The following is a 17560-nucleotide window of genomic DNA, read 5'->3' as shown; positions in this document are numbered from 1 at the left end:
AGATCAATATATCCTGATTCAACGATTGATATAAGTATGCATAGAAGTTTAACCAAAAGTATCACAGAAACTAACATTATCGATGATCTGTGAAAATCAGGCGTACCAAGCTGGTATTACCAAACACGTTTTACAAATGATAAATAACTTAATGTCTTTTAATTATTTGCCTTGTTTTATTATTATACAATGGTATCTTTAGGTTGAAACTTAAATGTCAGGACATGTCCTTTCTTAATTATTTTTTACGGTCTCTGTTTAACCTTCAATTTCATTGATCAACATGTTTTTAAAGGACTTTACTCGGTTTTCAGCGCCTTACAAGTATGTTTTTTGTGCAATGTATGTTCTATATAAATGTTAATACCGTTAATGTTATATATGGCTACTCATATGACATAGAAGAATAATCTCAGAATTTTGTTTGGTATAATGTTTTTTAACTTTGTTAAAAATAACGTGTTAACAGCAGATGGAGTTAAACCAGATGCACTCGATTAGCTTTAACTTATACCCGTTATTTGGCCTTTTTAGCTTTTTTTATTGTATCGTCATTATTTATTCCTTCGTTAACAAAATGCACTTTTCGCATAAAAAAGATTAAAAGACTGGTGAATATAATGCGTTTTACATATTTTACTATTAATAAGGAGAAGTTGTTATTGAAAACGCAAATCAAACACGCAGACGTGTCTTATCACCAAATGAAATATTAAACACTTTTGATTATTGATTCCATGCATAGGACGGACCATTATCAAAATATATTTAATGGAAATGCTTAATCCTTTTTGTTAAAAAAACATGTGAAGGTCATGGTTGCTTAAAATAACTTCAACATGAGAATTTATTGACCGACCATGACCTTGACAGAAAAGTCATCAAATGTCACATTTGCTTGGTTGAATTTAGATTCTTGTATTTTAATAATCTGTTAAATCATTAACGAAGAATTTTAGAGAAGAGTATATGTCATGAATTCTGTCATAACCTACCGAAACACTAAAATACTGTGCAAATTAATCACCTATCATTTTAATATTAATTGAATTAAAGTTGTTTAACTCCGAGGTTAAATGGGCGAATTAACAATAAATACAATGCATAGGTCCTGTAATAAACGACGTCTTGGACGAAGATCGAGAAAACTGTGGCTATCAATGAAAACGAAGGTAATAGGATATGGACACAAAGTACGCCTTGCAGACGGCCACCCAAAAAGGGGTGACAAGGGTTCTGAACGTGCAGAGATCAATATTAAAAAAAGAATTGAAGACATTATTATACAAATTATGTCGAATACAAAATGCATTGTAGCAAATTGCATCATAGTGCAATACGATATTTTTTCATTCCACTCTTTGACTTAAAGCTTTTTATCAACATAACTTTTTTCCTGAGTATCGATAAATCTGCAGATGATACAGCATAAACGACATTTTCTTAAAATTGCACTTATTAACAGAGGTAATGATATTATCTAGTATAGTTAATGATTGTACCATTTAAAACTGTATATCTCCCTTAAATTCCTATAAAATCATACTTCGTTGAAATGCCTTTGTATGATAGTAATGCTCCTTTAGCATGATATAGTAAAACAAGGAATTCTATTTATGATAAGTATTACGATCGATATCATTAAAGTGTTCACGATTGCTAATCGTAGTATAAAACACTCAAGTTTATATGAATGTATGAAAATGAAAAAAAGATCCAGTGATATTATAGACTTAATAGCACTGCTGGTTTTTTTTAAAGAGCTATTTATACAGCCTTTAACAATAAGCAAAACCCACATATTATACACATCTATAAAACACCCTGATATGGCAACATGTGAAAAAAAATATACGAGACGATTACAGCTCAGTTGTATATAATTTAATTCATTGGCTTTTGTAAAACCAAACAAAAAAGGAAGTGCATTGTGACATATATGTTAGTATCGACAGTTTAATTGTTAGTGTGTTTTATTATATTAAAGATTCATACTTACTCAGTTACTATTTCTGTCCTAAAAACAAATAACACAACATTAAACAAAGTTTCTAGAAGAAGGCTTTTTCCATCGAAATATTGATCACATAACATGTATAAACTTAATATACAAGTATATGTTCTGTTTGAGTCGATTTATTTTACCGTGAAAGCACTTTTATTCGGAGGCTTCCAATTTTCGTTGTTTTTGTTGGTGGCTTTGAAAAGAAAAGTGTCCAAAAAATATAAAATTGCTGTTCAAATCAATTAAATTGAAATTATCCCCATGGAGGTTTGACTACATTGATACAGGCATATAATCATGAAATACATAGAAAATCAACAAACTGACTATGAACTATTGCACAAATTTAGATAGGACTTCGCCCATCTAATCATAAAACATCTGAAAGCCACGCTTTTGTTTTAATCTCATTAAAAATTAGTTTGATTAATGAAGGTCAGACTCCCGGTGATGAAATAAAAATATCAAATGTTGTTTTTTTGGTTGTTTTTTTTCATAAATTTGCATACATTTTATATTCATTAATTTCACATAGGTCTTGCTTTTAAATTTCCTCACTTATGATAACATATGTTCAAGACAAGTGGCAAAAGTGGAGCAAGATTCTTTTTTCCTCCGGAGAACCGGAGATCATCCAAGTTTTTTGTGTGGTGTCCGTGTTGCTTGGTCTTGATTTTTCTATGGTATGTTATGTGTATTATTACTTGTCTGTTGGTCTTCTTTTTAGCCAAGGCGTTTGTCAGTATATTTTCGACTAATGAGTTTTAATGTACTGATCTCTGTCTTTCGCATCTCTATTGAAATGTTTATTTTGCAATTACCTTCTATTACGACATTTTGCTAGCATTAACGATTCTTCTTATTTTCAACAGCAATTAATTTATTCAAACTGTTCATGATATTGTCAGTAAAAAAAACGATAAAAAAAAGTGAAATTGCATTGAAGACATTATCTTGCAATCTTTACAAATCAACATATGCTTTTCTGAAAGAATGTTCCTGCTGGCTTCAAATTTTTAAACATTTCGTAAAATTGAAAACTAATATCCACGATTTTAAGAACCCACGATCGTGTTAGTTTTGATGAACCCTCAAAAGTTTATACCCACAAATACAAGTACTTTCGCGGTACCATTTATATTATTTATTGTTTAGTATTACACTAGCGGAACCATTTTAATAGCGCCATATGTGCATTTCCACCATAAATGTCTCCTAAGTTATGATCGGCGCTAAAACTTTAAAAACCCAAATTTGTTTTTTGTTTAAATGAAGAGTTTATCAACCAAAACAGATAACCAAAATCAAAAAAAGTAAATCAAAAACCGGACAAAGAACCGGAGTCTCCAACAAAGGATTTGTATTCCATAATATCAATTTTAAAACAGCTCAAACTTACCTACAATCGCTACATGCGTACAAATATGTATACATTCTCTCGTTTGATTGTTCTCTGAAGTTAAAAAGATAAAGTATTGAGTTATGCTGTTTTTCATCATAATAGGTATACATATAAAAATGACGATCGTATTGAATAAAACAAATGTACTAAAAAAACGTTGTATTTTTTTTCAGAATACAGAATGTATAATCGTTCAATTTATAAAAAAAATATGAAAGTATTTATATGCATAATATAAAAGCGACAAGGAAAGAAAAGTCATATGAAATTACCAATTGAAAAATATTGCATCTATGTTATATACTTGAATGTCTAATATATACTTTGTAATAAGTGGTCGTTTACTTTCTGATACAGTGATAGAAGAAAACCTTTATATTATCAAAATCTATATAAAGGTACTGCTATTGAAATAATGTCATCGACAACTCTGAATCTCTGAATTTTTCCATATCCAATATTCTATACTACGATACAGCTCATAAGAGACAACAAGCACAGCACACATGCAAAGAACTTACCCGCGATCAATGAATGTAAACAAACGTATACTGGAAAGTAAATAGTGATTCGTTAAGAAAATAATTTTACAAAGAACTCAAAACTATAGGAAACGGCAAATCAACAAATGGGAACGCATGGAAAAGAAATAAAGCAAAATGGCTATATCAATTCACTTATAGTAAAATTGAGAATGGAAATGGGGAATGTGTCAAAGAGACAACAACCCGACCAAATAAAAAACAACAGCAGAAGGTCACCAACAGGTCTTCAATGTAGCGAGAAATTCCCGCACCCGGAGGCGTCCTTCAGCTGGCCCCTAAACAAATATATACTAGTTCAGTGATAATGAACGCCATACTAATTTCCAAATTGTACACAAGAAACTAAAATTAAAATAATACAAGACTAACAATGGCCAGAGGCTCCTGACTTGGGACAGGCGCAAAAATGCGGCGGGATTAAACATGTTTGTGAGATCTCAACCCTCCCCCTATACCTCTAACCAATGTAGAAAAGTAAACGCATAACAATACGCACATTAAAATTCAGTTCAAGAGAAGTCCGAGTCTGATGTCAGAAGATGTATCCCTGTATTCCCCAATTCCTATCCTGATTGTTTATCAATTTAACGATACATTTAACATTGACAACAAACTCGGAAGTTTTTCTTCTTCCGATCAACAATCACAGGGACGCAAAAACATCACTGAAACGGTAAGAAATAGGCATAAACGTTATGCTATTTCTGTTCGAATTTAAACGATATATTAAATCATTTATTCAGGCTATGGAAGAAGCGTATCGATTAAAACTTTTGTTATTTCACATAGAGATATTGTTTAATATCAATTGAAAATATGCAGACATTCCATGCAGAAAATGTTGTTTTCGGCAACGAAAAAAAAGAAGAAAATACCCATTTTAAAACTTATTGCCCAATTGAATCTAAATATTCATTCAAAAGTTAGTTAGAAGATATAGTTTATGTCCGTGTAAAATTTGAAGTGTTGTGTTTTTCTGATATACATATTAAATAAATAAATGCTATTATTTCCTATATCAATGCGATACTTTTAAAATCTCATAGCGGTGTTTTGGTTATATCAATATTAGTACTTATAAGTATTTGAAATATTAGACTGCTGTACCCATATTTTGACAATTGTACCTACTATGTCTGTTTTGTTCACGCATTGTTGTAAATATGACAGAATTTGACGAGACTGTCATACACGTGAGAGGTTAAGCGCTTGAACACCAGGTTCAATCCACCATTTTGAAAATGCCAGTACCGAGTCAGAAATATTACAGTCGATATTCATTCGTTTGATGTGTTTTATCATTTGATTTTTCCATTTGCTAAGGACTTTCTGTTTTGGATTTTTAACTCGGAGTTCAGTATTGTTGTGATTTTATTGCATGCCACAAAACCAGGTTCAACCCAACATGTTTTCCTTTAAAAATGTCCTGTTCAAAGTCAGGAATATTGCCATTGTTATATTATTGTTCGTTTCTGTCTTTGTTACATTTTAACGTTGCGTCGTTTGTTTTCTCTTATTTTTTTAGTGTAAATTCACATAACGATAAGACGTGTCACGGTACTTGTCTCTCCCAAATTCATGTATTTGGTTTTGATGTTATATTTGTTATTCTCGTGGAATTTTGTCTGATACTTGGTCCGTTTCTGTTTGTTTTAAATTTCAGTCTTGTGTCGATGTTCTCCTCTTATATTTAATGCGTTTCCCTCGGTTTTATTTTGTTACCCCGATTTTGTTTTTTGTTCATGGATTTATGAGTTTTGAACAGCAGTATTCTACTGTTGCCTTTATTCACTTCTTAATAGTATTGTATGTAAATAAGCAGTTTTAAGACCATTGCCTAATGTAGATCACAAGTATCTTTTTTGCGACAGATTTTTTTTATAATTTGCCAAAATGAAGATTTTACTATAAAAAAGAAGATGTGGTATTATTGTCAATGAGACAACTATCAACAAAAGATCAAAATGACAAAAACATTAACAACTATAGGTAACCGTACGGCCTTCAACAATGAGCAAAGCCCATACCACATAGTCAGCTATAAAAGACCCCGATAAAACAATGTAAATTAATTCAAACGAGAAAACTAACGGCCTTATTTATGTAAAAAAATGAATGAATGTGTCGGGGTTAAACATGTTAGCGGGATCCCAATCCTTCCCCTAACCTGGGACAGTGGTATAACAGTACGACTATGCTTTTTGCAAAACATTAATAAATAGTATGGGTCACTGTGCTATTTTCAAACTATGAGTCGTTGCAAATTGTCAAAAATTGGTTAGTTGTTCATGAAAAACACATTAGTGTGCACACAAAAAAAATCTATGCGATAGAATTTTGAAATTAATTGTGAGAAGAAAGTTTTATAACATGTTTAAAGAAAACATGGTGCTACCGAACTTGTTTTCTTGCTACAGGAAATTTTTTTTTCGCTATTAGCCCAGTATAAATTTTGTACTAAAAGAGAACACAGGTATTTCGTAGTGCATTTCTTTTAGACAATAAATTCAGATTAAAAAATCGCACCTGCTCCTTCTCGAAAAGCTTTTTACATTTTTACAGTGTAGTGTACTACCAGTCAGACAAATAATTTTAAAATTATACAAACTTCTACCAGCTCTAACCCAAAATATTAACAATTCTGTGTTAAAGGGGTGTAAAATACAGTTTGACAGCTTCAGACGTGATAAAATTTAACCTTTTTGAACTAGACCAAATCACTACTTTACATAAAGATTCAGCACCCAAATTGTTTTTAACATGTAATTACATCCCCCTTCTTAATATTTCATGCATTAAATATCAAGAAATATATTGTAAAAGTGTATTAAGTAAAACATGGAAGTTAAACACTGTTTACACTAGGGACTATATTCGTAGACAACGAAAACCAAAGGACGATAACTGTGCCCTTGGACCTAATAGTATTAAAGACTTCACCAATCTTTATATAATTTTGCATAACCTAAGCGTAGGCAATTATAAGATAGTTTGCGAAGTTTCATGGCCATGTGTCATTTATCAGAGAAACTAGGGTCGTTTTAGCATTAACATTTGGATGTTTATTTTTGACGTATAAATAAAATATCTTCAACTGTCAAGACTTTGGCCTAAACATTTGAAAAAATAGAGATTTTCTAATTCAGGGAAGCCTTATATAAATTTGTATTTTTCTCAGCAATTTGAAGTTTTTGAAGTTTTTTAAGCCTAAATTATTCTTTCATATATATGAAATGTACTTTAAATGTATAGAACAGTTACAATAAGCATACCACATGAGTATAAAATGGTCTTTTGCCATGTAGTACTGAGAATTATTTAGAGTCGATTTAGGCTGTAGCTCATATTGACATGTAAAAATGCACACAGAAGCTATCAGAAATAAAAATGTGTTACTCTTTGCTCATTTCCATGCTAAGGTGTTTTGAAAGACAATATGGTATAATTGCCTGTTTTTTTCACTTTTCAATGGAAAACTTGCATTTAGTGTTAGTCTCAAAAGGCATAAGTTTGAACCCGTTACTATCATACAGAAAACAATATGGTAGCCTATGAAAGTAGTAAGGTGTTCTAAATATGGTAAAGTGCTTTTTTAACAGATTTAGTGAAATATTTGTGATGGACTACAGATTTGATGTACAAAGCTCTTCACATTTTACATACATCAATTCGGTCGTTTAACCAGGGCCATGAATACATAATATGCTGCACTTTTTTTCTGTGATAATCTACATTTCTCTATATTCAAAGTTCACAAAACGTTATTTAAATTGATTTAAGCATAGAAATATAAAATATTAGGAATAAAAAAGCTGTCAGTATGCCTCTTAGGCATAAAATGTAAACTGCTTTAAAATGCTTATTATATCCGTAGAATTCCAAAATGTCACGTTTTAATAGAATTTATGTAAACCAAAGATGTATATCCTTTACTTTGATTGAGTTTGACAAATTGAAACCAGCAAATCATTCAGGAAAGTTGCCAAAGTACAGAATCTAGATTTCAGAAATCCATCTCTTAGGCCCAAGAACACACTTATTACGTAGTGCATTTCTTTTAGACAATAAATTCAAATTAAAAAAATCGCACCTGCTCTTTCTCAAAAAGATTTTTACATTCCCTTACTTAATAGTTCATGCAGTAAATATCAAGAAATAGATTGGGAAAGTATGAAATAAAACATGCAAGTTATACACTGTTTACACTAGGGACTATATTCGTAGACAACGAAAACCTCCTCTTAAATGGCTCATTTGACAAAAATGAGTTTAAAATAATAAAAAAAAAGATATTTGATCAAATATTTTGTAAAATACTATTAATTAACAAGTTTTCTTTAAATAGAAAAAAAAACATTCTAACCATTGAATTGCAAATCTGTCTTCAAATTTGCAGTTTTAGGCAAATAACTAAACCTATTTTGTACAGTGATTGTACAATCTAAGATTAAATTGTTTTTGGTAATATCTTACATGTACAAATTTCTCAATTGGGTTTTGAAGCAAAGCTAAACAAATAAGGGTTTATTAACAATGCTGTAATAAAATAGCTAAGTTCATATATATAACATTTAGCATATTTTACAATGAACACACCAAAATAATATATATCCGATATGCTCGCAACACACGCGTGGACGACTTTCTTTATTGATAACAATGAAACTAACTTGTAAATGTATTGTGACAAAGATGAATTATACTGTCCTCATTCAGATTGATTCGACAAAATCTGACCTGTACTTATGAATCTTCTTTCTTATACAAATTAGACCGTTGGTTTTCCTGTTTGAATGCATGGTTTAACACTAGTGATGGGTTTGTTCCTGTTAGAGCTTTCTTACAAATTGACGAAAGGTACGAACGAACGTAAAGGGAGCACGTATTTCATTTCTACAATAACAGTTAAAAGAGTCTTTGTTTAACCAGTAAAACAAAGTTTATTTAAAAAATAATATCGCAAATAATACATGATTTTAATATAATGAAACAAAGAAAAATAGTGTCAAATACACTTACGTCCGATAAGTTACTTTTATAGTAAACCCCGAGTACACGCATTTCCGCTGAAAGATGAACGATTAAAATTTCAATGACATTATTGAAGTACGTTAGCCTAAATTCAACGACAAGATTCACATTTATCTTTATTTGTTACAGTATAGTTTCAGCAAATTGTCAAAGTGGAATATCGAGATTTAAAAAAAAATGATGCTCCAATGTTTTTAAAAAGTAATGTTGAATAAATCTAGAAATAAGACCGACACATTCCCCATTTCCTTTTTCAAATTTATTTGTAAATCAAGAAAATAAATCTACAATTTTGCACCTGCATATTGTGGATTTTATAATAACGATTTGACATTACACAAGATAGACGCGAAGTTGTCACTTATCGTCCAGTGGCTAATATTTCATGAATGTTCAGGACTATAGGCAAAACGCAGTTATACGCTAAAATAACCGTCCCATTGCTCCGGTGTATCATGTTATACACATACAAGGGGGTCGGGAGGCAATGCATATTACCAAGGGAGAGGCGATGGTTCAAAAGTTATGAAACGAGCACTAAACAGCATATGGCATAGTATGAAGATCATCTCTTTTTCCCCTCATTTTTTTTTTTTTTTAGCGTTGCAAATTTTGAATGAAGGAAGTATTTGTGTTTCTGTAAGGGAAACTTTGTAACCAATTTCCTAGGTTTAACAGTGACTACTCTTTATTAAGAACATTTTGTAATGTTATCTCCTCCGACCTGATGGTATCAATAAGCATATTCTAACCTATCGTACGTCCCGAAATCCTAAATATATCGTACGAAAAATCCAATTTAATAAGTGTCGTTGCATGCACGATAATTGTCCTAGGTTCCACGACTATTATTTAGATATGTCAAAAAAAAGGATCCCTAAAACGAGTCTCACGCATGATTCGTCAAGCATACGTAGTTTTCGTCAATTTGTAAAAAAGCTCTATATAGCGTGGTGTTCGTTGTGAGCCAGGCTCAGTGTTATAGGCCCTACTTTAATCTATAATGGTTTACTCTAAACAAATTATCACTTTCATGGAAAGTTGTCTCATTCTAACTTATGCACCATCTTCATTTATCTATAAATCTTTAAAATTTCCCCTCATAAATAACTGCCTTCCAGTTCTCCAAATGAACAATCCAAATTTATAGATATCGAAAAGATATATACACATGTCTAACGTCAAAACACATTTACATCTTATATTTGTGTTCTTAAGATTTTTTTTAAGTTCTCATTGAAGAAATGAATTTATAACAAGCGATACGGATTTTTATTTTGCACTAAGAAATGTTCGCATATTTATACGATCGATTACTAGTCAAAAACGAAAGTCAAATCTCTCTGGCAACAATACATCAGAATGCCCTCACGGTCATCGCGATGTAAAAGAGCGTCCACGCGGCGAGCTGATTATGATTTTAGAGATATCGATTTACCAGGCAAGGAGAAAAATCTTTGATATCCAAAAAGAACTGTTTTCCTTCTCAATATCTTTTCCTATGTTAATAATAAATGATTTTTTCTGTTTTACAAGATTTTTGATTTTCGTTGTATCTGAAGTTGTCCAATTTATAGTATAAGGCTATCTCAGTTGGTATTTTTGGGACATCAGCATTTGTTTATTTCAATTTGTTTGGGTTATTTATCTAACCATTAGAATATTCATTTTTATTATGAGCTGTATTGGATTGGATTGTATGAACGAATGTTTCTTTTAAATAATGATATATTTTATCTATTTCGATTTTATCAAGGTGGATGGACTATAGCAGTGTGACCAGTATATTAGAATCTAATAGGTCGGTAAACTATTTGCAACCGCATTTAAATTCCGCCATTGCATCATCACTTCAAATAGAATAATCCGGTTAAACCATGTGATTGAAACAATAGTTTTTGATAACACTTTCAACTATCAATAGGGTCCAGCAACATTTTCGAAATGAAAAGTTAATGTAAGCGTTAATTTTGTTACAGTTACGAAATTTTAGTGATATTGATCCTAAAACATTAAACCGCTCATGATCTAAGTTTGTAAATTATGTATGGAGTTTCCTTGACATGCCTTGTGACGTGTCATCGTAATAATTTATGTTAGAATAAAGATATAGCAGTTATATTAGAAAAGTATCGCATTCATAATTTTTTTTATATCAAAAAAACATCGCTATGATATAAGACAAATATCGCATTGATATAATAAAATATAGCAGTATCTTTGACTTATAGGTGATTTTGGTTTAGCAAACAACTGAATTCATCTCAATTGCATTCCACTGAATTTGTTACATCATATATATAGAATGTGTACATTTAAAAATGATAAATCGTGCATTTATGTTTCATTTATTCAACAATTCAATTGTCTCCTTTAAATGCAACTTGTTTGTCATTACGTAAAATAATTTATGAAAATTATACACCAGTTGTAAGTCGTGTTAAATGTCACCGTGTTTTTAGAAAAGAGTCATTACTTTAAGCCGAGAAATCTGCCTTTTTTCGTACAAATGATAACATTCGTCTGAAATTATCAACAATGCAACTCGTTGATACAAGACAATATCGGTCGTTGATATAATACAAGTTTTTTTTATCGAATCGCTTCTTCCATAGACTGTTATTGTTTATTTATTTCTTAACTCTAAGGTTATACTTCGATGCTTTCGGTTAAAATATTTACACCACTGTTTTTACTATTCTAATTCATCACAAAAGGAAGTAAAACATAAGAGAACTGAAACATGTACAAGTTTAAAATTGCATATAGACACAGAAAGGTAATGCTGATCTGTTTTTTTTTGTATTTTCATTTTTATCTAAATTGTTAATTACATGTTTATCGAATATATAGAAACAGTCGTGGAAAACAGTTACATCCAGGAAAATGATCATTTAGTTTAAATTGTTGCTTACTTTTCTGTCATTTATCCTGAGATTGAGAGTTTACCTTTTTACATTTTCGAGTACTTATATTAAAAAAAAAGAGGTATAAATAAAAATAAGATGGAACCACAGATGGGTTAAAAGAGGATTCGCGTTTTTTTCTACTATTGAGCTTTTCACTTTTTATACACTTCAGATTGAATTTATTGACCTGTTCTTGTTAATTACATATAATAAATTATACAGTAAGCAACATACCTGCGTAATCTGGTATTTTTTGTTGTATCTATCTTCTCTGTTTTGATTTTTTGTTCAGTACTCTTTCTACGGTAAATTATATCCCTAAAAAACAAATTAAGATATACCTATATCGTTATTGATATACGGCTATCCTCTTATATTAGCATATATTACGGATTACAAATGTGTCGAGGTTTGTGAGTGGATAACAACACAGAGATGTCAGTGTATATTCAGGAAACTGCCGGGGTATATACTTTTTTTGTACGACGTTTTTATCCCCAACTGAAACCTAAAAAAAGTCATCACAACACCGGTTAATATGTGACGTAGTCAAAAGCTATCAGACTGTCAGAGGCTCACAGAGGGAAAATAATGACTTGCTGCAGTCAATAATACATTTTTGATACAATATCACGCAATTTACACTTATAATACTTAAATTTAATGTTAAAAGTGGTATTATAAATTATTACATACAAAATAAAATTATGTTCACAGCAAATTAGAAAATCCTTCACGTATGCCGAACATATTAGGTTTTTCAACTTATGTATGTGTTGTGAACAAAAACCTGCACTGGAAAATAACATTAAGTCAGGGGTAATCCGTAATATATGTGTAATTAAGGTCTCAGAAAGGGTAAATACTGTGACATTCCCGGCTTAGGGCTTATATCCCCTTCGCCTTCGGCTCAGGGGATATAAACTCTCAGCCGGGAATGTCACAGTATATACCCTGTCTGAGACCTGAAAAACATATAATATAAAGAGGACATTCCACAATTTTATTTGAAATAGGTGTACATTTTTGTAAACGCTTAACATTTCTTAATACAACAAAAAGTGCATGTGCTTGAAGATCTTATCGTGTGTGCACGTGTTTTGTTATCGTTGTTTGTACTTTACACAGCGTGTTTATTTGTTTCTAAAGGTTGTCGAAAATAAAACATTTTTATAACCAACTACAAGTTTTTGTTATTCATATTTTATCGTAAATATCATGTTGTGATATACTTATTAATTTGTCTATCTCCTTATCTATATTACATTGTACGTATAATGTAGACAGATAAAACATTAACAAAATGATTGATCTAAAACTAAATGAATAACAATAATTTGGAATCATGTTCCTGTTTTGTGATATGATATTAGCAAACTAGCTAAAAGATTTTTTTCATATTGGTGCTTACTTCAACAACATAATAGAGTATACCAAAGTAATACAAATGTATGATAACTCCTGGAATTAGGTTTTCACTCTGTTATTTTACTGTTTTAATTAAAAATATACCAACTAGATGAACCAAGTTTCTTATGATTTATATCTGTGTGCGTATACATGGTATATGCCAAAAAACTTCTTACTTTATCAAGCTGATACCAGTGCTATGTACATGTATCATATATGTTATTCGGCAAAATTAAAATAACAAATTCATGATTAATTAATTGATGATGCAAGTCAAAACCATTACTTGCATCACTTCGTCAAATCGGACTCTATAATACAATTTACGGTAGCAATTTGCTTGCATCAGATGCGCATTTCGACAATACATGTCTCTTCAGTGATGGTCGTGACCAAAATATTTGAAAATCCAAAGCTTATATAAAAGATAAAGAGCTATAATCCAAAATGTCCAAAAAGTACAGCCAATTTCGTAAAAAAAATTAGAGCTTTGTATGAGGGAGATACATTCCTAAATTTATAATAATTTCTAACATTTTGTAACAGCAAATTTTAATAACACAAAAAATCCGTATTTTCATGCCAGTACCGAAGTACTGGCTACTTGGCTGGCGATACCCTCGGGGACTAATAGTCCACCAGCAGAGGCATCGACCCAGTGGTAGTGATAACATTAACGGTAGCAATTTTCTTGGACCAGATGCGCATTTCGACAATACATGTCTCTTCAATGATGCTCGTGGCCAAAATATTTGAAAATCCAAAGCTTATATAAAAGATGAAGAGCTATAATCCAATACGTCCATAAAGTACAGCCAAATTCGTAAAAGGAATCAGAGCTTTGCATGAGGGAGATACAAAAAATCCGTATTTTCATGCCAGTACCGAAGTACTGGTACTTGGCTGGTGATACCCTAGGGGACTAATAGTCCACCAGCAGAGTTAATTTGGTTGTCACTTTTAAAACTCAAAGAGTTCTGAACAAATGAGAAGTCTACATGAATACTTTTTTTTAGGTCACTTGGCCCAGAGGGCCAAGTGTGCTTTTCTCATCACTTGGCGTCCGTCGTCCGTCGTCGTCCTGCGTCTTTCGTCATCTTGCGTCTGTCGTCGTTAACTTTGACAAAAATCTTCTCCTCTGAAACTACTAGGCCAAATTTTACCAAACTTGGCCACAATCATCATAGGGGTATCTTGTTTGAAAAATGTGTCCGGTCACCCGACCAACCAACCAAAATAGAACATAGGGGTAAAATGCAGTTTTTAGCTTATAACTCAAAAACCAAAGCATTTAGAGCAAATCTGACTGAGGATAATTGTTGATCAGGTTAACATCTCTCTGCTCTGAATTTTTCAGTTGCATCTGACAACTCCTTGTTGGGTTGCTGCTCCTAAATTGATAATTTAAAGGAATTTTTACTATTTTTTTGCTATTATCTTGAATATTAGTATAGATAAAGATAAACTGTAAACAGCAATAATGTTCAGCAAAGTAAGAATTACAAATATGTCATCATGACCGAAATGGTCAGTTAGCCCCATATGGAGTTATTACCCTTTATCGTCAATTTTTAACCAATTTTCGTAAATCTTAGTAATTCTGTTACAAAAATCTTCCCTCTGTAACTCCTGGGCCAACATCTTTGGAGTATCTAGTTTGAAAAATGTGTCCGGTCATCTGGTCATCCAACCAAGATGGCCACCACGGCTAAAAATAGAACATAGGGGTAGAATGCAGTTTTTGGCTAATAACTCAAAAACCAAAGCATTAAGAGCAAATCTAAGAACTAGTAAATTGTTAATTAGGTCAAGATCTATCTGCCCTGAAATTTTCAATGAATCGGACAACCTGTGTTGGGTTGCTGCCCCTAAATTGGTAATTTTAAGGAAATTTTACTGTTAGAAGTAAGATTTACAAATAAGTCGGCATGACTGAAATGGTCAATTGACCCCTTAAGGAGTTATTGTCCTTTATAGTAAATTTTTAACAATTTTCATAAAATTTGTAAAATTTTACTAACATTTTCCACTGAAAATACTTGGCCAAGTTCATTATAGATAGAGATAATTGTAACTAGTAAGAATGTTCAGTAAAGTAAGATGTACAAACACATTACCATCACCAAAACACAATTCTGTCATCAATCCATCGGCTTCCTTTGTTTAATATTCACATAGACCAAGATTAGCGACACAGACTCTTTAGAGCCTCTGGTTAAAATATCTGATTGAAATAAAGATAATTTGACACAACTTTGCTTGAATTCTTCGTTTTGTTTTATAAACAGTTCGTAATCATCAGGCTTAGTCATAACAAACCATTCACATTTACCTTTTGTGCACTTTTACTGTTGTTATTGTTACATCCAATTAATTTAGGCTGAAGTAATATTTAACAGAACAGAAAACCAATACAACTGAGTGGTGACAGTTCCTTGTTGACATGCAAGTAGAAAAAGTATGATTGGGATTTGGTGTAACAATAACAACAGTAAAAGTGCACAAAAGGTTAATGTGAATGGTAATAAAAAACATGGATAAATCAGGATGCATAGGAAAAAGGTTCAAAAAAAGTATTTACAGATGTCTAATGTGAATTACTCACCCGAATGAAGGGTATTCAATTGAAAAATGTGTTGAACTTCTCTCCTTTTTGGTATATTTTACTGTTGGCATTTCCGGTACTTGTTTTTCCTTTGTATTATCTAAATCGGATTCTATGTGTTTTAACTGTTGTAGACGTTTAGTAACATCAGTTATTTTCGTACTGTCGATAAAAACATTCTGACATTTCTTTAACTTTTCAATATCATGTTGAATCCCAGTTCTAATATGTTTTAACGACAAATCGATTGTTTTGTCTTTGCAATTCAATTCTAATACTAAACATTCTACATCATCGTCAATCATATCCTTCATCTGCTTCGCATTTTCTTTTATAGCACGAATTAAATTCTGAAAATCGGTCTGATATCCTTTCATTCCCTGTTCAATTTGATCTAGATTTGATTTGAAAACTTTAATCTTCGATTCAATAACCTTTTGTATTTTAGCCTGCAATTCCAGTGTCGATTCATTGATTTCAGACGTATCATGCTTTTTATGTTTTTTCACGATACACATTTTACAAATTGGCATTTCACATTCAAGGCAGTAAAATAAAAAAAAATCGTCATGTTCAGTACATAACAATTTCTTTTCCGGGTTGATGTTTTCCCCACTAAGAAACGTATGATTTCTACATATTTTTGACCTTAAATGTAAAATTTTACAATTTTCACAAATCCATTGCTCGCATTGCTCACAATAGTTATGTCCACGTCCAGTCATACAGATTTCACATGAATTAGAGGCGGATTGAGCCATTACTAGAAGATTTCCGTAATTTTATCACCTTGAGAAACGTAAAAATGTATCTTTAATAAATGAAATGTATTCGAAAGTTCCGGAATTCAAAGCCCTCAAACTCTTAAATATCATCAAATATCTATAAATTGTAAATTAAGTAGATTTTAAGTCCTGTATTACACTAGAATCACTATTAAAATACTAGAATGTGAAAATCAGTAACTTTTATAGCTGGTTAATTTTTATCCACTACATTTATTTACAATGGATATTTGAATGTCATACCTGAGTTTTCACATCATACTGTATAAATGTGTATATACTACGTAAGAGATAATATATTCTGTTAAACTAATTTAAAAAAAAGATACCTTTATAACTTAAACGCAGTTAAAATGATATCCTCCACTGCTTTTGAATAGAAAAGTGTGTGCAGGTGAAAGATGTACACATTCAAATTTAGTAATAAATATGGAAAAAAAATACGTTGTTCATGCGTCAGAAATATTGATTTAATTAGAATTCAACATTATCTGAATGCTTGCAGTGGAGAGATCTATTGAAAATCAGCATTTGCATCTACACAGAAGCTGTCATTTTTCAACGGTAATAAGAATTATGCATGTCATCCAAAATCTTTTTTATAAGATAACATAATAATAAATAAATAATATACATGTGTGAAAAGTAGATGAACTATGACTAATATCCCAGTTCATAATCCATAAATTCACCTTAGGTAAACTCTGAGTGCGTTGGGTCATATTTAAGATACAATTAAGCAATATTGTAATAAGGGGTTCCTTTGGTGTTTTTTTTTTATTTCAGCGAGTATCCTCATTTTACAGACAATGTTTGTCACATTTTTGAGATTTGAAAACATATGTATTAGTCTTTGACCTTTTGTCTT

The 17560-nt window shown here is 31.3% G+C and overlaps 1 long non-coding RNA gene across 1 annotated transcript; it reads right to left on the bottom strand.

Moving 5' to 3' along the window:
* Window positions 1-1998: 1998 nt before the first annotated feature.
* Window positions 1999-16068, bottom strand: LOC134697271 (uncharacterized). The gene is made up of 4 exons (XR_010103091.1): window positions 15908-16068; window positions 12127-12210; window positions 3405-3458; window positions 1999-2017 (listed from the first exon to the last, which is right to left on the bottom strand). It is a non-coding gene; the product is annotated as an uncharacterized LOC134697271 (long non-coding RNA).
* Between the last annotated feature and the right edge of the window lie 1492 nt (window positions 16069-17560).

The sequence above is a fragment of the Mytilus trossulus genome, chromosome 14, assembly GCF_036588685.1.
Source record: "Mytilus trossulus isolate FHL-02 chromosome 14, PNRI_Mtr1.1.1.hap1, whole genome shotgun sequence".
NCBI classification, from domain to species: Eukaryota; Metazoa; Mollusca; class Bivalvia; order Mytilida; family Mytilidae; genus Mytilus; species Mytilus trossulus.
The sequence above is the reverse complement of the archived record's forward strand: the minus strand, read 5'-3'. Positions and strand labels throughout refer to the sequence as shown.